This window comes from Bos indicus x Bos taurus, chromosome 5, assembly GCF_003369695.1.
Source record: "Bos indicus x Bos taurus breed Angus x Brahman F1 hybrid chromosome 5, Bos_hybrid_MaternalHap_v2.0, whole genome shotgun sequence".
Taxonomy (NCBI): domain Eukaryota; kingdom Metazoa; phylum Chordata; class Mammalia; order Artiodactyla; family Bovidae; genus Bos; species Bos indicus x Bos taurus.
The window spans coordinates 45310392-45334052 of NC_040080.1; the positions used below are offsets into that span (position 1 = coordinate 45310392).

The window sequence follows — 23661 nt, forward strand, 5'->3', positions numbered from 1 at the left end:
TTTAACAAAGTTCAATTTAACAATCTTTTCCTATCATTTATACTTTTTGTGTCTTAAAATTTTTTTGGCCTACTTCAAAGTCATGAAGAACTTTCTTTTAGAAGTTTGACTGTTTAATCTTTACATTTAGGTCTCAGATTCATCCTAAGCTATTCCTCTCAATGGTATAAGAGAAGGAGAAAAAAAATCTATTTCAATGTGTAGATAGGCAGTTGATCTAGCACCATTTATTAAAAAGACCATCTTTGGGACTGCCCTGGTGGTCCAGTGGTTGAAACTCTGTGCTTCCAATCCTGAGGGTGTGGGTTCTATTTCTGGTTGGAGAACTAAGATTTCACATGCTGTGTAAGGTGGCAAAAAAAAAAAAAAAGAATAAATAAAATGAAAAAAAGACCATCTTTTCCCCTTATTTACAGTGGCAACTTTGTAATAAATCAGATGACCATATACATGTTGATCTGCCAATTTTATTTTACATATGTATGTGTAGAAAGATTTGAAGGAAATAAGATTTGTTAATAGGTGCTATAGTGAGTTTGTAAGGTTGTAGATACTTTTGATTTATTTTTTAGTATTTTCTCTACCAACCATGGGCTGGCTTCCTGGGTGGTGCTAGTGGTAATGAACCTGCCTGTCATTGCAGGAGATGTAAGAGACGTGCGTTCAGTCCCTGGGTTGGGAAGATCCCCTGGAGGAAGAAATGGCAATCCACTCCAGTATTCTTGTCTGGGAAATCCCATGGACAGAGGAGCCTGGCAGGTTACAGTCCTTACATAGGGTTGCAAAGAGTTGGACACAACTGAAGCAACTTAGCACGCATGTACACCAACCATAATACTATTTTAATACTCAGATAAAATAGATAAAATATTTTTCTAAAATACCACTAGGGTGTAGGTTCTAGGAGACAGAGGAAGGGTTAGGTTTGGACAGTAAGCAGGAGGGCTTCCTGAAGTAGGAAGGCATACAAGCTAGTAGATAATGAGGAGAGAATTCAGAGCTCAGCTGACAGGCCTTCTATCTTCTTAGGGACCTCAGTTTTCTGGAGAAGGTGGTGTAGGAGGTTGAAGGTGAGGAAAATAGATATGATCATCATCGATAATGCTCTGTTGTTAAGTACACATTGCTTAGCAGTTTATAAAACACTTACAGGCCCACTTCTCCTGTGTTCTCCCCAACAGTCCTGCAGGCAAGGCCCTGTGATTACACCCATTTTATGGATAAAGAAATGGATGTTCTCTGAGTCTTGTTCAAGCATCCATTAAAGATCATTTTATGTCAAGCCTTGTGTCAGTTCTGGGTCCACAGAGACATTTAGGGCATATTTCCTATCCGCTCTCAGGCAGCTCCTAGCTCAGGCAGAGGAAACAGTAAGTATATGGACAATTAAAAGCTAATGTATTAGTGCTCAACAGAATACTACTCAGCTTCAAATGCATTTGAGTCAGTTCTAATGAGGTGGATGAAACCCTAGTCTATTATACAGAGTGAAGTAAGTCAGAAAGAGAAAGACAAATACTGTGTATTAACACACATATATGGAATCTAAAAAGATGGTACTGACGATCCTATTTACAGGGCAGCAAAGGAGACACAGGTGTAAAGAACAGACTTTTGGACTCAGTGGGAGAAAGAGAGGGTGGGATGATCTGAGAGAACAGCATTGAAACATATACATTACCTTTTATGTAAAATAGATAACCAGTGTGAGTCTGATGCTTGAAGCAGGGCACCCAAAGCCGGTGCTCTGGAACAACCTAGAGGGATAGAGTAGACAGAGAGGTGGGAGGGGGGTTCAGGAAGGAGGGGACACATGTATGCCTATGACGAATTCACACTGATGTATGGCAAAAACCATCACAATATTGTAAAGTAATCCAATTAAAATAAATTTAAAAATATTTTAAAAAATCTAGTGTGTTAGTGCTATGAGAGATAAATGCAAGATGATGTTGGGGTGGGTCTCTCCCAGTTTTAGAAAAATTATGCAAGTTATATATGCTGCAAAGAAGAACTATTAAACTCATCTTGGTGTGCTTTTCCAATGATTACTTTATGATTAATTATCAGAAAAATTGATCAACTTACTTTCTCACCTGTAATCTCTAAACCTGGCTGACGGTGGACATTTTTATTCTTTTTTAAAAAACTTCATAGGTGAAAAATGGCATTCCATGTAGTTTTGTTTGCATTTCAGATGACTGGACATTTTTATTTCTTCTTTTTAACTAGACCGTTCCTTTTTGGACCACTTTTATTTTAAAGCATTTGGGGTTTACCTTATGGATGCATATTGTTGATATTCACATATTGTTGATAATTCTTTGTCACAGAGTTGCAAAATCTTTTTTCCAGTTTTGTCTTGCCTATAGATCATACTTTTTTTGAAGCTCATTTGGAAGACTAGTTTAGTCATAGTAGGAAGAACATTCCAAAAGGAAAGAGTAATGAGAAATTTTCCCTCTTTAGATATAAAATGTATTGTAGAGCTACCATCCTTAAAGTATTGTGGAACTGGCACAGGAACACACAGAAAGACGAATGGATACAACTCAGAAACAGATTCAAGAATATATGAGTTGGTAGGTGATGATGGTGTGTGGACAGTTGGCTATTAGAAAAATTATATTCGATTTCTTTCCCACTCCAAAATTAAAATGAATTCCAGATGGGTTAAAAATGTAACAAAATCTTTTAAAAATTAAAAAAAAAAATCTGTAATCCTCTTGTTGTGGGCAGTAATACACACACAGATACACACACACAGTGCGCTTTGCCAGCCTGAAGAACCCCAAGAAAACATTTTGCAAAAAATATCTGAAAGGAAATGTGCGAGTTAACCACGTGGAGGTAAAGAGAGGCTCGGAAGGGCACTCCAGGCTGAAGGAACCCACCGGAGCAGACGTCTGGAGGCTGAAAGACTGCAGCGTGCGCACTCCAAAGACAGGGTCAAAAATGGAACTCAGGGCGCCCACAAGGGATCCGGGGCTTGAGTCCAGGTCCGCCCCCACAGGCCATCTGCATTGTAAAATAGCACTTTTCCCATATATGGTACTTAATATCTGTTCTGGTATCAACAGAATGACATGGGTCAGAGAAAACAGCTCGCGGGGCGGAGTGTCAGCAGCCCGGACTTTCCCAGTCGGCTCCCGCCGGGCCTCGCCCGAAATCAGGCAATGCACCAAAATCCCTGCCGGGAGTCCGCCGAGACTCTACTCCTCCTGGTTGGATTCTCTCTGTGTCAATCCTTCTCCTGGAACCTGGCGGTTCGTTGCGCCCGCCCTAGGGGGCGGGGCTCCCGCCTAAGAAGAGCGGGGGGAAGGTGGAGGGGGTGGAGATGGGGGCGGATGGGGAGAACGTATTCCCACCCCTCTGGGCCTATAGGCTCCACCCACTGCCTTTCCACAGGTCAAGCTGTCTGTTCATCATGACCAGCAGCTGGTTGGAGTGGGTGAGACAGCTCGGGGGCGGGCTCGTCTCTTCAGGCTCCGCCCCGCAGCCGGCGCTGGGCTCGGAGTGGGCGCGCTCTGAGAGGGGCGGGGCGGCAGGGCGGCGAGGAGCAGCGCAGGGTGCGGTGAGGCGCGCAGATCCTAGCTGTTCCTGGGCAGGGCACTGAAGGCTGAGCGAGGCTGACCTGCTGCAGCTCCCGCCTCGCGCGCTCGCCCCACCCCGCCGTCGCCCGAAGCGCTCGAGGAAGCCCTCTCGGGAGAAGCAGCGCCTGTTCCCCGGGGCAGATCCAGGTTCAGGTGAGCGAGCCCCACCGGCGGGTCCCGCCCCGAGCGGGCGAGCGGGGGTGGCGGGTACCGGACGCGCGGAGTCTGGGTGAGCTGGGCGATGAGTGGTTCTCGGCCTCCGCGCGGCCGGCGACCAGGCATGGGCGGGGGAGAGCGGGCTGGGCACCCTTCACAGAGGGGCCCCGGGACTCCCGCGCGGATGCTCGGTGAAGACGCCGACGGAAGCGAGACCTGGGAGCCGAGGAAGGCTTGGGGCCGGGCACTTCCCGGAAACCCTCCGTACCCACTCCCTGCCCTCCCGCCGGCACACTCCGCAGCCCGGGCACCCGGGAGCCTCGACCTCCCCCTGCTGCCGGGGCACGCGCCCCGCCTTCGCCTCGCCCAGTGCCCAAGTTGGGCAAACTTTTTAACCCCTTCTGGGCAGCCTCTGTCCCTTGGACCCAGCCGCTTGGGCGAGGTTCAGATGGGGGGCTCGGGGCGGCGGCTCCTTGGGAAGTTTCCGGGCGTTTTCGAAACGGAGGTAGCGGGCACCAGGGACCGTTTGGCAGCTGTCAGGGCGTCCTCCTGAGTCAGAATCGGACAGTCCTGCAGCAGACATTGCTCTTGGCCCGGTTTCCGCCCTCGGCTCCCGACTTCCTCATTCGCCCGGGTGCGATCGGCTGGGCGGAGGAGGGGGACCGGGAGAGGTGCGGCTGGGTGCTTGGGAAAGGGGACCCGGCGGGGATCCCGGCTTGAGGCAGGAAAGACTTTCCCCTCCCTCACAGATCCGCATCCTTTGACTTTTGGCCTCTGCTTCCTGGGAGTGGAAGGCCGGGTAAGGCCCGCACCAATCTCCGCGACCCCTGCGCGCACCTGATTCCAGCGCACCTGCGGACCGCCCCGGCAGGGTAGGGGCGGGGAGAGCTGGGCTCTGCTCCTAGAGGATCCAGCCTGGGCTATTGCATTGTGCCCTTTTGGGCCAGATCCAGGGTTTTCTACTTACCCCGCCACCCCCCCCCCCCCCCCCAATGTCTCTGTTCAGGATCCTGATCTCCTGGTGTCCGGGGCCACGCCCAGGGCAGGACTGCACCCCCCACTCCCCTACGCCTCCCCACCACCCCCCACCGCGCCCCCAAGAGCCCAAGTGTCTCAGAAACGGAGTGTCTTCCTGGACCAGGTTGCAGATTGTCTTGAGGTGGGGGCAGGGTGAGCGCCCGGGCTGCTATCTGTGGCCCCACCCAGCCGGTGTGGGGAAAAGGTTCCCGGGAAGTCCCAGGTCCTAGGCACTGGCGGATCTCTCTCCGCTGGGCAGTTGAGGGACCCAGCCACTTCTGGGTTCACTGCACCCTTTCCTGGGCTTAACAGGATTGCAAAGTAACTGTTGAGTAACTGTTGAACGGGAAGAACCTGAGCGCCTTACTGCAACACTGTGGCCATTTCTGAGTGCTGTCTGAGCCTGTAACCTCACCGGGTGGTTTATTCCCTTTATGGTAAGGAGGGAGGCTGGTTTAAGGCCTATTTAGACAGTCACTTGATTAATATTAGTCAATTTATATACAAGACTGCTGGGAGTGGGGGGAGGGTACACAGATGTGTAATTGAGCAAATATTTAACTGGCTCCTCTGTGCCAGAGATTCTGCCAGGTGGTGGGGGGTGTGAGGTTGAGTAAGACCTGGCCTGTGCCCTAGGGCATTTAGGGGAGAGCCAAGACAAATCCGTAGATGACTCTAAGGTGAGGCGAAGATGACAGAGACCCTAGAAGGGTGCTGTGAGTCATGGGATTGGGAGAAGGGAGCCAGCCCTCCCTTCTCCTCTGGCCTATGGGAGTTTACAGTCCTCAGGGGGAAATAGTGGCCCAATGACTGAGATACAGAAGCTGCCTGTGATGAGTGTCTCCAACAGGCCTCAGACAAAGGACTCGAGGAATTCTGAGAGGGGCCACTTCTGTCTGGGATGAGAAAGGAAGCTGCCTCGAGGAAGGAGGACATGGCAGGTTTGCCAAACCGAGGCAAGCATTCAGTGTTGGAAAGTGAGGGCTCATTTATGATAATTGAGGTGTAATTAAAAACGTCAAGAGATTGCTCAGTGTAATTTGAGAGCCGCTGTGCCCCCAGATGGCTGCAGGGTGACACTAAAAAAGCTCTGTTCTTCAGATTCAGCAAGTCCTGGCAGTGCCCATGGCAGATCCAGGTGCTTGGATTGGCAGGCAGCGTTTGGGGAAGGGCAACCCCCAGAGGTGCGTTCTGTGGGGCTCCTTGTCTGAAGGGCAGGTGAGGGTAGAGGAGAAGAGAGGGGCAGGGCTTTCTGACATTTATTTTTTATTTTTAAACTTTTAACCTAAGGGGTTGGAGATGGGACAACTTCCCTCTCACTGGATGAAGGATGCATGTTAATCACAGCCTGCCTCTTGCCCGTTCTTGCTCCAGAAAAAAACAAAACACGGATCTGTTAGCTTTTTAAAAGGAGAAAAGCACACTTAAAAATTGCTGCATTGTTGTGTCGCCTGGTGGAGGGTATTGCTAGAAGCCAGGCTAACTGTGCTTTCTTCACTTCCTCTTCTAGCTAATCCTTCCATAAAGTACTTAAGACAGCCCTTACCAGCTTGACATCTTTATTTCAAAAGGAGAGGAGGGGTTGGCTGTTGTTCTCCTCTGAGCCTGGCCCTACCCTTCTCTTGGTCGGGGGGGTGGGGAGGGGGGTGGAGAGAAACCCCAGGCAAAGGAAAAAAAGAAAAAACAAAAATCCAGGCCTTGACAGCTTCCTCCCAAGCATCATGTTCCAAAAATATTTAGAATAACAAAATCTGTGTGTCGTCTTAATTAAACAAACGTCCTAATTTGCTGAGCATAAAACAGCATCTCTGCCCACAGGGGCAGGAAGTACATTTTCCCTTTGTGCAGCCCCAGAGAGTCACTGCCTCTCGGCTTTAACCCTTGGTGTGCTGAGCCCCTGGGCTTAAGCCCTCCTGTGACAACGGAGTGGAACCCCGGCTGCCCCCTGGGAAGCAGTAGGCTTGTGACTTAATGGGATCTGGTTCTTCATTAGAGCTGGGAAGAGTGGAGTCCTGAGTTTTGGCACTAGACAGTGTTCAGATCCTGACCCTGCCACTTAGGACTGTAGGCAAGTCACTTAACCCCCCAAGCCTCAGTGTCCTTATCTGTAATACAGGAGTCATGATATCCATCCTACGGGGTTAGATGTGAGAACTAAAAGAAATTAAGTATGTAAAGGGCCTGATACATAGTGACTGTGTACATTTTTAAGAAAATATATGTGATCAGTCTTCATTCCCTGGGTTGTCAGGTAAGGAGACAGGATAGGAAGGGTGGATGGTTCTCCTGGCTCCTAGCTCAATGCTCTTTCTGCTTCTAAAAATGATGTTCTGTGTGTGTGTTTGTGTGTGTGTGTGTGTTTGCTCATGGACCACAAAGCCTGAGTGGTAAAAACACAGGTGGTTCTGGGGCCCACCTGCTGATGCTCTTGGATGCTCTTGGTGATGAGCTTGTGCTCATTAGCCTTGTTGCAGGGCCCCGGCTCAGGCAGAAGATACACAAACTCACTGCGTTTTAGTTCTCAGACACAGCTTCCGTGGTCTAGGGAGAGCTAAGGGGTGACATGGAGGTACACTGGACTTAGTGTCTGGAGGCCTGGCTTCTGGGTCTGGCCCTGGTTGGGGGTACATTTGATTTTGCTAGAAGGCGCGTACTGCTTCACAGAGACACCATGCCAGTTTATGTGTCTGCCAGTTATACCCAAGAGTGCTTGGGAAATTGAGACATGCAGGAATTTAAATTTCTCCATAATGCCCCAGTTTCTTAGGTGCCCTCATGCCCTACTGATGGGGTCTAAGTTGTAACAACTCTCTTTATAGAAGGTAGTTGGGCAATATCTGTCAAAGCATAGTCCTTCTGACTGATTTCTAGGAACTCACCAGCAGATAAACTCAAACATGCAAAAGGAAATGTCCAAGGATATTCTTTGTAGCATTGTCTAGAGAAAGACAGGAAATAAGCTAACTGCCCATTAAGAAGGTCAAATAAATCATGGTACAGCTGCACAGTGGGAATTCTTGAAGCCTTTAAAAAAATCGAGACTGACCTATAGGTACTGATTGGGCATGCTCTCCAAGAAATATTTTAAGTGAATAAAACTTGATACAAAGTGGGATACATATTGCTCCCTCCTGTGCGAATCATGGTATGATGCCTCCGCTCTGTGCATGGATAGCTACAGAAACCCAAGTAACAGTGGTTGCCTCTAGAAAGGGCCCAGGAAGCCAGAGCCTGGGGTGAGCTTGAGCATTGCTTTTTCCACTAAATGCCTTTTTACATGTGTTGACTACTTAAATAGTCAGAAATTGAAAATTTTGTTAGTTTTATTAACAACAAAAATATGTGGTTGGCTGGCCAGTCTTGGGGGTCTTTGTTTTTAAAATGCATTGCTTGAGATCTCAGATTGCATACTGAGTGCCTGCCACGTGCAGGGGAAGAGGAAGGGTCTTAAAAATGGACTGAATTGCTCTGTGGTTGGAACATTTTGGGGCCTGCTTTCTTCTCCATGATGTCATATTATCACCAGAGTAACCCCTTTAAACAAATGTCTACTCTGATCCTTTCCCTTGGTTTCTGGAAAATGGTAGATGCTTTGATTGCCTTTTCTCTGCTGTATAAGAAAAGGAAGCCCGCGGGACATGTCTGGAATGTATTCTAGGAAGCCCTTTTGCCAGTTTCCCCACAATCCCCCTGGCTCCACGCTGTCCACTTGTCCTTTCCTGGGGAGCCCATCCTGACCAGGAGGCCAGACCAGACCTTTATTCTCTTGGGTCTTCCTCATTTGTAAACTTGGGGTCATTGCAACCCACCCTATCTCCAGTTGTCCCTCAGAGATCTGGCCTATGGTTTTTATGTATTAATAACATTGGAAAAGTCCAAATTCTCGAGAAAATGTGATCAGAGGGGGGTTTTGAATTGGAGAGCCCCGCTAGCCTTCTCAAGGAGGACTGCCATAGCCTTGCACAGTGTGGGCCCCAGAGAAGACTCAGGCTCAGCTCACTCCTGAGCTGGCTCTTTTCTGTAGCACAGCTGGTTAAGACCCCTTTAGGGTCACAGGCAGGCCTGTGTCCCTGCCAGGCAGCTCTAGGCCTCTTGAAAGGTGATGTGAGTCACACATGAGTATGCACAATGAGCCTGGGTCTAAAATGGGCCTGCCACCCCATGGGCCGGTGGTTTGAAGGCGGGATGCCAGCCTGTATCTACCCCCTTCTGTCTGCCCCCACCTGCCCCTCAGGCTTTGATGGCACCGGATATTTGGGGAGCAGGCGGGGAGCTGCCCCCTTGTGTCTGATGCAGGTCTCTTTAAAAAGTAACTGAGGCAGGCTGGCTGCTGTCAGAAAGCCTCAGGCCCCTATTCTGCTGACTGGTGTCTCTGGCCCAAGGTGATTTCAGCACCCGGGGTGGACACAGCACACCCAGGCCTGGGTAGGTGGGCGCAGAAAAGGCTCCTGGCCAACCTTTGGCTGAGGGCCAGGCCATCTAGGGAGTTCTCACGACAGTGCCCTCAGCAGCTGTCTTCATCTGCAGCCCTGGGTGGGGAAGCCTTCCTCTGTGGCTAGAGAGACCCTTGCAGGGTCTTCTGGAAGTTGCCACTGAAAGGTGTGGCTTCCTTCCTGGGCAGGTGGGGCTGCAGCCTGCAGGGAAGTTGAAGTGCTCTTGAGCTTCCCCTCCCCTCCCTCTCGAAGGTCACTTCCTTGGTGCCTCTCAGGGTGCCTCTCACTTCCTTGGTGCCTCTTGGTCCTTATGGTTCTTACCCTGCTGCCCAGAGGAACAGGGGGCCTCTGTGAGGCGAGTCCCTCTCTTACCTCCATGGATGTTATTTTGGAAACTTCCATCTCATGTTTCCTTTTTCTTTCATTTAACTCTAATTCTGAATGATGCCTGGCTTAAAAGAAAAATAAACAGGGACTTCCCTGACGGTCCAGTGGTCCAGACTGCCACTGCAGGGGGCACAGGTTCCATCCCTGATCCAGCAACTAAGATCCCATACTCCAAAAAAAAAAAAAAAAAAAAGAGAGAAATTGTACAGTAGCAACAGTACAATCCTCCCTACTGAATTTACTTAGGATCGTAGAGTGTCTGAGATGGAAGGGATCCTGTGTGTATGTGCTCAGTTGCATAGTCGTGTCTGACTCTGCGACCCCATGGACCATAGCCCGCCAGGCTCCTCTGTCCATGGGATTTTCCAGGCAAGAATACTGGAGGGGTTTGCCATTTCCTTCTCCAGGGAATCTTCCCCAGCCAGGGACCAAACCTGTGTTTCCTGCATTGGCAGGCAAATTCTTTACCACTGAGCCCGCTGGGAAGCTCAGAAGGGATCTTAGGGATATTGTAATTTTCACTCCTCCCACTGCTCCCCCCGCCCCCGCCCCCCATGAGAGGGTCGAGTCAAACTCATTCTGAGTTGGTAGAAAGCTCTGGCCCCTGGTTTCCCTCAAACCCAGTGCCTTTCAGAATCACATGGCCTCATTTAAAAGTGTTTCTGAGCTGTTATCATGCCTTTCCTCGCCTTAACACACTGTTCAGCCCAGCAACACGTACTTAGCTCCTTTCATCTTTGCTTAAGTCTGTTCTTCCACACCCTTAATCGTTTTCTTTTGGGGGCTGGGAGGGTGGAGGGGCCCTAGAGTTAAGAAATGGGGTGGGAAGTGGTTTGAGTTTCTCTGAACTTCTTCCAGTTGGACAGTTCGACTTGGGCTGGAAGTTCCTGCGGCTCAAAAATCAATATTTCACATGGGGCAGCGCCAGGCGGCGGGTGGGCCACTCAGAGCCACATCGGCTTTCCACTGCCCTGCAGCTAGTCCTGGTTTCTAGTAATTTTAAGTCACTTAAGGTCTTGGGTGATTGATTAGTTGTATTTTCTATACAAAACCCATGTAGAGGGAACCACACAAGGGCTTTGGGCTCTGGCAGAGCTGGGACCAGCCCCCTGCCTTTGCTCCTGCTAACTGTTAGGCTGGAGTCTCAGCTTCCTCATTGGCCACATGGAGATGCTTCTTTCATAGGCTTGTTGTAACTTGCATAGAAACACACGCCAAGTGGCTTAGTTCTTGTCCTCCTCTTCCTCTCCTTTTCAGGTTGTCACCAACATCCTCTGTCTTTGGGTGGTAGGAGATGTATGTTCAGGTTTTAAAGATTTTAAATTAAGCCTGTCCCTTAATGATAAGGTATGGTGAGATGACTGAGGAACCTGTGGGAAGATTCCTTGAGCTTGGAGACTGAGGTTTTCTAAGCCTATGACCTTTGCTTTCTTCTTCCCAGATCACACAGTTCAGCTGGTGACGCACATCTGAACCGGTTTAAGCATTTCAAAAAAAGCTGTTACAAGGCTGCCAAGGCACCTTTATTTCGAGTTGTCTGGTGTTCAAAAGCCACCAAGTTTCCTGTGTTTTGCATAAGGCCCTGGGCTGGAGAAGGCAGCTTCCTGTCTGATAAACATAAAGAGGCGTTTGGAACCATTTGGGTGACTTAATCTAACTGGGCTGAAATGGGGGCAAAGGCTGAACTGGGAGGTCAGAAGTAGGGTCTTGTTTCATCTCTTTATCCCCAAGTCCTCACCAGCACCCTGCATGGACTTGATCCCTTGTCCTTCTTGCATGAGTGGAGTTCAAGTCCCACTGGTACTTAGCTGTAAGCTTGGGATGTGAAGGCCTGGGCAGCTGAAGCTCAGAATGCCACTTAGTGATCTCTCTGTCTCACAAAAGGCGGGTGCTCAGTACTTATCTGAAAATTCCTGGGATAGGAGAGTTGGTAGCAGGGAGCTCTTTTTCTTTTTTTCGTGTTGCAGAGAGCTTTTTAAAAACTTTTGTCTATTTTTTAATATTGAAGAGTCAGGTATTGGGTATTGATCCCAAATTTCTTGGCCAAGTCAATCATCAAAGGACTGCTTCCTGCTGCATGACCTGCCCTGTGCTGGACCTGCTGGGCTTTAGTGGGAACAAGGGCAGAGAGCATGCCTCTAGCTCAGGAGCCTGACTCTCTACTAGGGAGTTGGGACACAGGGACAGAAACCTGGGACACGAGGCGGCTTGTGTCATCTTGAGCTTCCTGGAGGCTAGAATTGCCTGGTGGGTAGGAGGGAAGATGGGGAAGGAAGGAAGGAGCTCTGGTGGGAGGGCGCTGGCTGGGAATCAGGATGTCTGGGCTGAAGTCCCAGCTTTACTAATAATAGTAATAAGACTAAGGTTTATTGACCACTTGTTATGTACCAGGTACTGTGTTAGTGTTTTGACATGATTGTCTTATTTAATTCTTCCCTCATTTCTGGGAGGTAGGAAGTTTGCCCCCATTTTACAGATGAGGAGACTGAGCCTGATTCACACTCCTATGCTCTGACCCCTGTGTGACCTTGCAGATGCCCTTCACTCCTGGGCTTGCCTGTTACTTGACAGTGAGGGGTTGGACTGGTTCCCAAGCCTCCTCCCTCACCTGTGGCCAAGAACTGATGAGAGGAGCAGAACTTTTGGAGCTGCAGCAGAACCAGGCTCCTCATCTGTAGTGCAGTTGGCTGCTTGGAGCGAGGTTGATAGTGTTGCCTTGGCTACTGACTTTACCTTTAACCTCAACCGGCCATTTTTCAAGTGTTTGTGGAGAGCCCCGGCTGCTGTGCCTGCCTGCCATTGGAGGGGCCCTGGCTGGTCACTGGGGAGCCTGCCACCATCTCCATAGTGGGTGCTTCTTGTGTCCACTTGCAGAGTGCATTCCTTCCTGCTTCATGTGTCTGTCTGTCTACTCATTTGGTAACGACTCAGAGCTTTACATGGAGAAGGAAATGGCAACCCACTCCAGTATTCTAGGCTGGAGAATCCCATGGACGGAGGAGCCTGGGGGGCTACAGTCCTCGGGGTCGAAAAGAGTCGGACACGACTGAGCGACTTCACTCATTCACTCACTCACTCAGAGCTTTACAGTGTGTGCTGGGTGCTTGACTGGGCTCTGGAAATAACGAGGGGAAGGAATCAGGGACTCTTGTTTCCAGGAGCTCTTAGTGTCCCACTAGAATGCTGCGGGCCCAGGGGGATCTGAGAAAGCTTCCTGGAGAAGGCGGCATCTGAGCTGGTTTGCAAGGTGGGGACATGGCACAGCATGTCCAGGGAACAGGGCTGGGAGCTTGTTCAGTTGCTCAGACTTCAGCGGAGCTTTGTACAAGGGTGATTCAGGTCGCCAAGGCCCTCTGAGTCACTCTGGGCTAGTAAGAGATTTCCTTTCCTCATAAGTGGCTCTGGGCCCCAGCCCCATCTCGAAGCCCCTAAAGCAGCCCAGATGGCTCAATAAGGCTTGTTCCCCTGTGCCATTTCCTGGGAAATGTGGGGGTACAGGATTCCACTCCCAGGGCCTTAACCTCAGGATGCCTGCTGGGAATTCTGCCTGTGCTCTCTGGTTATGTGGTCAGCCAGCTGAAGGACTTGGGATGAGATTTTTTTCATGGAGTGTTGAGAGAGACATAATTGTTACTGGAATCAGTTTCTTTTTTAAAGGAAAAGAAAAGGGGGTGGAGGTTTGTTTATAGCGCAAATAATGTAACAGCAAAACTATCAAGAAACAAATTTGCCTCTCACCCTATCCACCCTTTGCATTTTTCTGGGTTTCCTGTCCATAGACATGCATACTTTGCAAAGTTAAATACTAAAATTAAATATTAAATTAGATATTGTCGTGTGTTCGAACTTACTCAGTGCTGTAATATAAAGTTTCCTATGTTGCAACAGGCTCCACAATTATTATTTTAATGGCTATGTTATGGTCCACTGTGGGAAAGAACCATTACAGACTTTGCCAGAAAGTTCCATGGGTTTTATTGAGTCTCTTGGAAATTCATTAATTCAATAAATGTATCCTGAGCATCTGTTTTAGGAAAGAAACTCCTGGATGCCTAGGATGAGACATTCCAGGCCCTGCCCTCAAGGGGCTCACAGTCTATGCCCAGGAAAGAATCACTTCACTTGGCTGTTATGGGTTGTGATAGGGGTGAGTGTGGAAGAAAGTGGCTGCTTAGACGCCTAGGTTGAGTTGGTGAAAAACAGGTAAAACCACTTTGTCATCAGTGATGAGAAAGCACAGGAACTTGGACTTGGGAGAGCTTTCTGGGCTCACTGGAGGAATATCTTCATGTCTCCCCCACTCCCTGAGTGGTTCATACAGGTCTGGACCAGAAGACACATGGGGAGTTGGGCTGGGATGGGGAGGAGTGAGGGACAGAGCCTCCAAGGGACCTTGTCAACGGAGAGGCTGGGGAACTAGCCCCTGGCGTTCCGGAGGGAGGCCCCTTGGTGACCACGAGTGGCAAGCAGCTGAGGGTGGGGGCAGTGTGGGTGGGGTGGGATGTCCGTGAACTGTCCAAAGCCAGGCAGGCCACCTGGGCTCTGCTGCGGCTCCTGCCTCTGGGGAAGGAACCAGTTGCAGCAGCAAGTTGCAGCAGTGTAGTTTTGTTGTAAAGAGGAAGTTTCAGAATCCCAGTGGCTGCTTGTGAGCAGGAAGATGTTTACAACTGTGAAGGAGCTATTTGGGGCTCCGTGCAAGCAGAAAAGATGGGTGGTCAAGGGCCTGGAAACTGGAATGCTGTGTCTTTGCTCTGGCATTCTCTTTCATTCCAGATAAATGACTCCCTTGCTGCCATTTCTTCACTCTTTCCATCTCTTTGCTATCCTGGTACCCCCTAGCCCCAGCTCCCAGCTCAGGGGACCAACTTGGCAGGAATTCTGCTATCTTCCTGCTGCTGCTGCTAAGTTGCTTCAGTTGTGCCGACTCTGTGCGACCCCATAGACGGCAGCCCACCAGGCTCCGCCATCCCTGGGATTCTCCAGGCAAGAACAGCAAAGATCCTCCTGCCCAGAGTGAGAATGCCAGGGTGCAACGTGGTCACTTGGACACTTCTGTGGTCCTGTTTCAGGTTTTGCCAACCTCACCGTTTCCCCACTCCAGGCTGTTGTGGGGTTTTGGATCAGTACCAGGTCTGCAGGGTTGAGGTTTGAGTAGAAGAGCTCTGTCGTGGTCCTCAATTCCCTCCCTCCCCGCCCCCCTCCGCCCACCATTAAATACACACTTAAAAAACCAAAAACAAACTCTAAACCTAACCTAACGTTATTTTTTACATATTGACTTAAAATTACTAATAAGAACAACACGTTAGCCGGGAATTTCAGCACTTAATAGATGATGATGTTCCCTAGTGGCTGAGATGAGGTCTGTTGTGTATCTTTTTTACATCTCCTGTCACCTTGTTTATACTACTGTTTGGTGGTGATTATAGGCTAGAGATTATCTTTGGATTTATACTATTTAAAATTATTTACCGGCTTTTATATTGGAGGAGGAGAGATGGGTACAGGAATAGAGAATTGGATAAAGCAGAAGGCAGCAGTGGGGCATGGGGAAGGGAGTGGGTGACTCTAGAAGCAGCAGCTGGGTTTAAATCCCATTTTCACTCAGTTTATTTATTCATTAAATATGTATCAAATGCTGGCTGTGTGCTGGAGACTGTTTCGGTTCTGTGGATACATGATTGGATAGAAGAAACGGAAGCCTGCCTTTGACATTCCAGTGGGGAAAAGCAGATGGCAGCCAGACAGACAGGCTCACTGTGGCAGGTCCTTATGCTATGGAGAAGGATAATCAGGTGAAGGCTTGTAGGAAGAATCACAGACCAGGCCACTTAAACAACAGAAATTTACTTCTCACAGTTCCAGAGGCTGTAAGGTCAAGATCAAAGTACCCGTAGGGTTGGTTTCCACTGAGGTCTCTGTCCTTGGCTTCCAGTCAGCCGCCCTCATCCCTGCTGTGTTGCTGTGTCTGAACCTCCTCCTCCTCTTAGGACACTAGTCAGATTGGATTAGGGCCCACTCTTACTGTCTCCTTTTCACCTAATATGTCTTTAAAGACCCTCTCTCCAAATGCAGGACATTCTGAGGTCCTGGGGCTTAAGGCTGCAGCAGGTGAATTTGCGGGGAGGGCATGGAACAGCCCATGAGAGGAGAGAAGGGAGTGGCAGTGTGTGTGTTGGAGGAGGCCTCTCTAACCAGGGACCCACTGATGGACACTCAGTTGTTTCTTTAACTGCTGTGAACCCCAGTTTGCTCATCTGTAAAATCTGGGTAATACTGATGAACCTGTCTCTTGGTGCCTTCGGGCAGCTAAAGTGTGGAAGGCCCTCTGTGTGCTGATTTGGGGGGACCCAAGTAAATGTGTCCCCATACCCTCTCCTGCCTTCCCTTTTCCTTCTGTCCGCTTTCATCCTCTCTCCTCTTGAGTGCCACTCATTGTCATCAAAGTGCTTCAGTAACTGGACCCATGGAATGGACCGGGGATGGACCAGTTTCTAGGTCTCTTTGCCTTTCTTATAAGAGTGATGGCACACCGCCCCCGCCCCTTCTCCTGGACCAAGTGTTCTTAGAGATGGCCTCCCCTCCGATGAGCCATAAACACCGCTTTTATGTGAGGAAGGGGAAAGGCTTGTGGCAAACTGGTGCAGAACTATAAATCTAGAGTCCCAGCTGCCGTCCGAAGTGTCGGATGGCTGCCTGGAGAGCTTCCCTTGCTCTGGCAGTTCCCCTGCCTTCCCGAGCTGGTCTCCGTCTTAGCCCTTCTTGACTATACTTGCTGGTGTCCCTGCCTCTGTTAGAAGAGTTGCCACTGGGACCCTTAGCACTGCACGTGGCCCATGATAAGCACTTAGTACTTGCCCAAGAAACAGCTGGATGTCTTTCATTTTGTCCATTTTTAACAAACCAGTTTTCATCTATTTTTTAAAAAGGTATTTATTTTATTTATTATTTATTTGTTTGGTTGTACTGGGTCTTAGTGGCAGCATGTTGGATCTAGTTTCCCAACTAGGGATCAAACTCAGGCTCCCTGAGTTGGGAATGTGAACCAATTCTACTGGACCACCAGGGAAGCCCCAAGTCTTTTTTTTAATCACTATGAAGGTTGAAGTCACACTCAGGTTATTGCATTTGAAGTCTCCTAATCCCACCAAAGTGATAGTATTAATGGTCCCATTTTGTTGTTGTTGTTCAGTTGCTCAGTCGTGTCCAACTCTTTGCGACCGCACGGACTGCAGCACCCCGGCGTCCCTGTCCTTGACCATCTCGAGGAGCTTGCTCAAACTCCTGTCCATTGAGTCGGTGATGCCATCCAACCATCTCATCCTCTGTCATCCCCTTCTCCTCTTGCCTTCAATCTTTCCCAGCAACAGGGTCTTGTCTAATGAGTCACCTCTTCCAAAGTATTGGAGCTTCAGCTTCAGCATCAGTCCTCCCAATTAATATTCAGGATTGATCTCCTTTAGGACTGACTGGTTTGATCTCCTTGCAATCCAAGGGACTCTCAAGAGTCTTCTCTAGCACCACAGTTCAAAAGCATCAATTCTTTGACATTCAGCCTTCTTTATGGTCTAACTCTCACATCCATACATGACTACTGGAAAAAACATAGCTTTCACTAGATGGACAATGTCAATTTGTTGACAATGTCTTTGCTTTTTAATCTGCTGTCTAGGTTTTGTCATAGCTTCCAAGGAGCAAGTGTCTTTTAATTTAATGGCTGCAGTCACCATCTACAGTGATTTTTGGAGCCCAAGAAAATAAAGTCTGTCACTGTTTCCATTATTTCCCCATCTATTTGCCATGAAGTGATGGGACCTGATGCCATGATCTTAGTTTTTGAATGTTGAGTTTCAAGCCAACCTTTTCACTCTCCTCTTAGTTCCTCTTCGCTTTCTGCCATAAGGGTATTGTCATCTGCATAACTGAGGTTATTGTTGTCATTTTAGAGCTGGGGAAATTGAGGCTCAGAGAAGCTAAGTGCCTTGACGGAGGTAGCAGGTGAGAGATCCCAAGTCCTCTCCCTGCTCCTCTAATTTTCAGGCCAATCATTTTCTATATCTGCTTCCATTGCCTTTTCTGCCCTGTTGTCCTACTCGACCCTGTAAGTGTTTGTGAAGCTAGGGGCTTGTAGACTTTCAGGCTTTTGTATACAGTGGCTGTCGGCCTGGTGACTCTCTGGCTTCTGGTGTCAGGTGTAAAGAACAACCACCTCTGCTCCGTCTAAGATAGGGCAGTGGGCAGCAGGTTGGGGTGGATGGCCAGTGTGTGACCTGGGCACAGCCTGGCTTCTGTACGGATCCATAGCTGCTTCCCCCTCAGCCTTCCAGCACCGCTACCACCTCCTAGCTATCTCCTGGCCGCCTCCGAGCCCATCAGCCTGCTATTCTCAGCCTGCCTTCTGCCCAGAGCTGGGCCTGCCACCCACCAACCGTCTCCTGTGCTTGCCAGGGTGAGGAGGAGGTAGCTGCGGCTTGCCAAGTGCTCATGAAGAATGCCTCATCATGGGATTAATTACTGGCCGCCGAGCATGGTGGAATTCATCAGGCCTTATCCTCGTTGTGGCTTCACACCTCCAACCTTCTTCCTGCACACCTGAGACAGATCCATGTGTTAGAGGCTGAAAAATGGTGACTCTCTTCCCCTTTAAAGCAAGTTGCAGGCTTTAATTATCCTTAGGTTGAAATGGCAGAGAGCCCCCCACTCCCTACACCCCCACCTCCACCCCCGCCCGCCTGCCTGCCTTTCTGGCTTTCAGACAAGAATCTGAAGAATGTGATACTCCGTTTTGGACCTGAGCAAGGATCAGGGATCAGGGGCTAGAGCAGGATTCCAGGCCTTTCCGGGGCTTTAGCAGGCGGCCTTCGTGCTCTTGGACCCGGGACATTCCACACTGGTTGTGGTGGTCCTGAGGCGCGTTAAATTCTTGCCTCCTCAGTGGGATCCTCCGGGGACAGCTGGGAGGGGCTGGGGGAGAAACCCCCCTCCTAACACACTCAGAGAAATCGGGTTAAAGGAGTTTGCAAGGGGCTGGGCACAGGGGGTCGGTGGCAACCATGAGGACCGCATCTGCCGCTTTGCTTCTGGAGGTTCTGGAGGGCACAGAAGACTGTGGGTCGTCCCACGCTCCCTCCTGTTCCTGAACCATCGCTCACTGCTGGTCACCAAGTCTTCTTACCAACCTTGCTGGCTGGTCCAGGGCACCAACAGCTGCTACTCCCTGTGCCCTGGAGCAAGTCACTGAAATCTCCTGGGCTTTGGCTTTGCAAAGCAGGACACTCATGGAACCTGCCTCCAGGTCCGGGTTGTCATGTGTGGTCGTGAGGTCTACCGTGAGAAGCACGGTCCTATGCCACGGGCTTTGTGATTCCCATGTACAGATGAAGAAAGGGAGCTGCAGAATGGTGAAATTACGTTCCCAGGATCCCTGGATACGGAGACTCCAGTGGCCACATCCAGGTTGGCCTGAAGTGTCCCACCCTGCGCTGATCCCACAGTGTGTGTGTGTGTGTGTGTGTGTGCGTGCGTGCGTGCGTGCACGCGCACACTCACGTCTGCATGGGGGGAGGGGAGGCTCCGCCCTGGGCAGGCTGGGTGACTGAATCTGGCTTCTCCCTAAGGTAGGGGCTGCAGCTAATTCTCTCACCAGCGTTGGCTCCCCTAGGCCCAGCTTGTGGCCCAGGCAAAGCAGTGATTCTCGGCAAGCGGTAAAATAAGCAGCGCCTAGGTTTCTGGGGACGGATGTGGTGGGCTCATCCCTGTGGCCAGCTGCCTGCTCATACCAGCCAGACTTTGAGACACAGATGCTACCACGACCTGTTCTAGGAACTGTTAGTTAATTTTTGTGTAAAGTGTGAAATATGCAGGTTTTATCTTCATCCTGTGCATGGCTCCTATTTGGGTCATTTTCCCTGGAGAGGCTGCAGGCCCTGGAATGCTGCTTGTCCATCCTGGCTTCTCTGGAGAGTGTGACTCTGCCTGCCCTGCAGCCGGTGTGCAGGGCTGGCACATGGCTGGCTCAGTAGAGAACAGGCCCAAGGTATGCAAACAGAAGAGAGACAGTTTGCTGTTCAGTTTTGGATTTTTTGTTTCTGCTGTCCAGAGTGATGAGAGCACCCCAGGGGAGATGGCCTCCTGCCCCCACCATCCCAGGTCCTCCGCTTCCCATGCGGACTCTCACTCTTGGGTCGTCCCGACCACAGCTCTGTTTCCTTGGACCTCTTTTTAACCTTCTGGAGGAAAATGAAGGAAGAAAATCCTTTCAAAGAAGTTCACATTGCCTTGGAGGAGGAGGCCACTCCAATGCCCCTTTGCCTTTGAGCTGGTAACCAGGGGGCTCCTAAAAGTCCCAGGACTGCTTGAGGGTCTCTGTAGATGTACCTCTAAGATGGTACAAAGGGTTCACGGCCTTCAGGCAATTCTCAAAGGAGTCTTTGATGGCTGAAAGTTTTCAGAACCACTGATCTAGAGAGATGGGAACTTTGGGTTTCCTGTTTATAGAATGTGTGTATGTGTATAAACATATGTCTCTGCATATCTGTTTATATACACACACACACTCACACACACACACTCACGCAGGAGGGTCTGCTCACTATGGGATTAGGTGACACTGTCCTAAGATGTAATGTGTGCAGAGCACTTTCCTGGGGCAGTGGCCTTCCTCTCCCATCTGATCTGTATTAAGCCTTTAATATCATAGCACTTCTGGGCATCTCTTCCTTGTGGGGCCAGACCTTGAGCTTTAAGTGGTGAGGTTTTGAATGAAGTGGATTTGATCAGTTGTGGACTCTGCGTACAGAGGAAACTGGGCTCTTTCTTTCTGTCCTTGTGATCTTTCAGCAGGACTCCAGGTCCTCAAAGGACATTTCCTAACCCCCCAGATCCAGTCAGGTCACTTCATCTCCAAGTGTCAGCCTCTTTCTTTTTTAAGGGAAACGGTGGGGAGCAGGGAATGTGGCAGAGGCCTTAGGATACCTGCTATGGCTTTACTGAGGTATGGATCAAAGGATGGGAGCAGCGGGGGACCAACCATCCAACCCATGTCAGGCGACTGGGCTGCTACAGCTGCTGTCTTACCTGCCTGAGGTTTGACAGCCCCAGAACCTTGCTTTGGCTTTGGACTTGAACTTCTCCTTGTGAACTTCACTGTGTGATCTTGGGCAAGCTGCTGGCTGAGTCTGAGACTCATCTACCCAGTGAAGGCTGAGTCAGATGGGTGTTTTTCAGGCTATCAACGGAGACTTACTGGTGGGTCCTGAGCTTATTGGTGTGGCAACCAGTAGTCTTAGAAATTAAATAGATTTGAATGGAAAATATCAGAGTGCCTAGGGTGTATACATCATTTTGTGAAACTTTTGTTTGACACTTTTGCATATTTATGATAAAGCTTTTAAATTAATTATTTTCTATTGTGGCTTGAGATTAAAAAAAAAAATGGCGCCCCCAGGATGAGATGCTCCTTAGGTGGAGGGGCGGTCTTTCAGCGCTGACTTGTGTGGTTCCCACCCATAGGTCTGAGCAGAGCTGAGGTCCCCACCCCCCCACAGCTGAGCGGTAAATGGAGCTCTCAGCAAGATCAAACTCTTTAACTAAAGTTCTTTACAAAATTCTGGGAAATGAGCTGCATTCCTGGGGTGGAATAAATCATGTCAAGTGAGGCGAGGCAGGATGTGACTTCAAACCCCTCCAAGTGGGCTCTGTGAGGGCAGTGCTTGTGACTGACTCATTATGAGCGAGCTCAGCGGCACCGACTCCTTGAGAGAAGAGGCAAGACTGTGGGCGGGGAGCCAGCAGGCCTGGGGCGCCACCAAGCACCACTCCTGCCTTAGTTCATTTGGGTCCTCACAGTAGTCCCGTGAGTCGAGCTGGGCTCTGACTGCATCGCAGAGTCAGGGCTGTGGGCTGTCAGCTTGCTCTGCTGGGGGAGCCCTCCTGTCCTTTGGGGCAGCTTGTGGCATCTCCAGTTTACAGACGGAGAAACCGAGGCCCAGGGGCCCTGTCGGCCTGGCCCAGTTTGTCCTGTTAGTAAAGCAATAGGTCTGTATTTCCCTGGCCAGTCTGGCTGCCTCCTGAGTCTGATTCTTTCTAAGATGCCTTCCTCATAAAGGTCATGAATAAGCTATTAACCATTTGGAAGGTCTCTCTGGGAGTGTTAAGTGACCGCCTGATCAATTCAGGAAGATAACTGTTGACCAGTCATGGGTCTCTTTGGAAACAACATGGAGATTAGTGTACATCAGATTTAGCTGGAAGGGCGATGGAGAAGAAGAGGTCATTGATATGGTCCTGAATGGCCACAGATCAGCTCACTGTGGGCCTTTCCTGCCTCATCTACCAAAGAGAGTCACTGAGGTTTGGGGTTATCCTTAGGCACTTTAAGAATGGGTGGCAGAGAGTCAGTTGGGCTTGGTCCTTGGAGTTTGGACCTTTTGGGAGACTGGAACCTTCCCCATTCCTAAAGTTCATCAGGGGTTACTCAACATCTACGCAGATTGGTCATCAGACCCAGGGGTGCCTGGGCCCCATCGTGGCCTTAGAGCTCTGAGCTTGGCAGCAATGGGATCAGGATGGCTGTTAGTAGTAGAGGCTGTGATATTCAGGGATTTTGTTTGTTTTTGGTGCCATTTAAACATCAGTCAGCGGAGAAGGCAATGGCACCCCACTCCAGTACTCTTGCCTGGAAAATTCCGTGGATGGAGGAGCCTGGTAGGCTCCAGTCCATGGGGTCGCTAAGAGTTGGGCACGACTGAGCGACTTCACTTTCACTTTCCACTTTCATGCACTGGAGAAGGAAATGGCAACCCACTCCAGCATTCTTGCCTGGAGAATCCTAGGGACAGAGGAGCCTAGTGGGCTGCCGTCTATGGGGTCGCACAGAGTCGGACACGACTGAAGCGACTTAGCAGTAGCAGCAGCAAACATCAATCAGAATAACAAGCTGCTGAAGGCCTGGTGGGTCTTGGATTGAGTGGTCTTCAAAACTGTCTTTTGTTTCTGATCTCCGGTTGGGCTTCTCAGCTGTTCCTGATGTGGGCTCCAGAATCCAGCCTGCTGCACTTTCCCATTGAGACTGCGGCCGTATAATTACATCTTCTCAGTATGGTTATTTTTCTGTGTTGGGTTTCAGCAAACTGTGCTCGCAGGCTTGGGGAAAGAAAAACCAGGCTATCATCAGCAGAACCAAAGGGAAGGAATAACTTCACTGCAGGAATCTGAAGGTCAGAGTTACCCCTCGTGTGAGTGGGGAGCTCTCGAGGCTCAGAGATGCTGTCCGCAGGAGGGCAGGGTGGTGTGTTCCATGCACAGTTCCTGATGGAAGGAGGCCAGGCAGTTCTGTCAACCTTGTCAAACCTAGGGGCATGTCTAGGGGTGTCACTTGCTCCTTGCTGTTTGGGAGGGGACCCCACCCCCATGTCTGGAACAGTTTGCTTCTCTGCAGTTTCTCCTGGGCAGCCAAATAGAAGCTCATTACCAAGCAGGAGAGGCTCAAGTGTGATCTCACTACACAAATATTGAACCAATTAAAAGCAGAGTCAAGGTCCAGTGCTGATGACTTACCCAGCAGCGTGCGTGCCCAGCCTCTTACCTTTGAGTGAGAGCTACATTGCTGATGTGTCTGCTCCTCTCCCTTGACACCAGACAGAAGGGGTTAGGAGGGAATGGTAATTCTCCTGGACAGCCAGGTTCCGGAAGACACAATGTGGACTGTAAAGCCTTCTCAACAGTCAAGGTCACGTCCACAAGTGTTGACTGACTGAGGAGGACTCGCTGTCTGAACCCTGGGTTTAGTCAGCACCTGAAGGAGTTCTGGGGACGACAGGGGCAGGCAGAGAGGTTCCAGAATAAGGCAGGCTGTGCTGGAGCAGGCCTGGGGAGAGGAGAAAGAGCAGTAATGTATGGGTGTTAGGAAAGGCTGCCTGGGTGAGTGGAGGGTCATGATGGTGGGAAGACTGTCCTCTGGGGAGCCATGGTTAGAATGAATGTCTGGCAGGGGACAAGACAGATGGGGCTGGAAAGATGGAGGCATTGGTTGAGGGAGTTGGTTAATCTCTAAAGGCCATGGGGAGCTTTCTCTT

General features: G+C 49.9%; 1 protein-coding gene and 1 pseudogene across 1 annotated transcript in view; one reads left to right on the forward strand and one right to left on the reverse strand.

Annotated features, from left to right (window-relative positions):
* The window catches only part of LOC113893443, a 37703-nt pseudogene extending 33828 nt beyond the window's left edge, over window positions 1-3875 (reverse strand).
* Window positions 3527-23661, forward strand: part of MYH9 (myosin heavy chain 9) — an 86103-nt gene continuing 65968 nt past the window's right edge. Inside the window, exon 1 of the mRNA XM_027541764.1 lies at window positions 3527-3746. The gene's annotated coding sequence lies outside the window, so the exon portion shown is untranslated. The remainder of the gene's footprint in view (window positions 3747-23661) is intronic.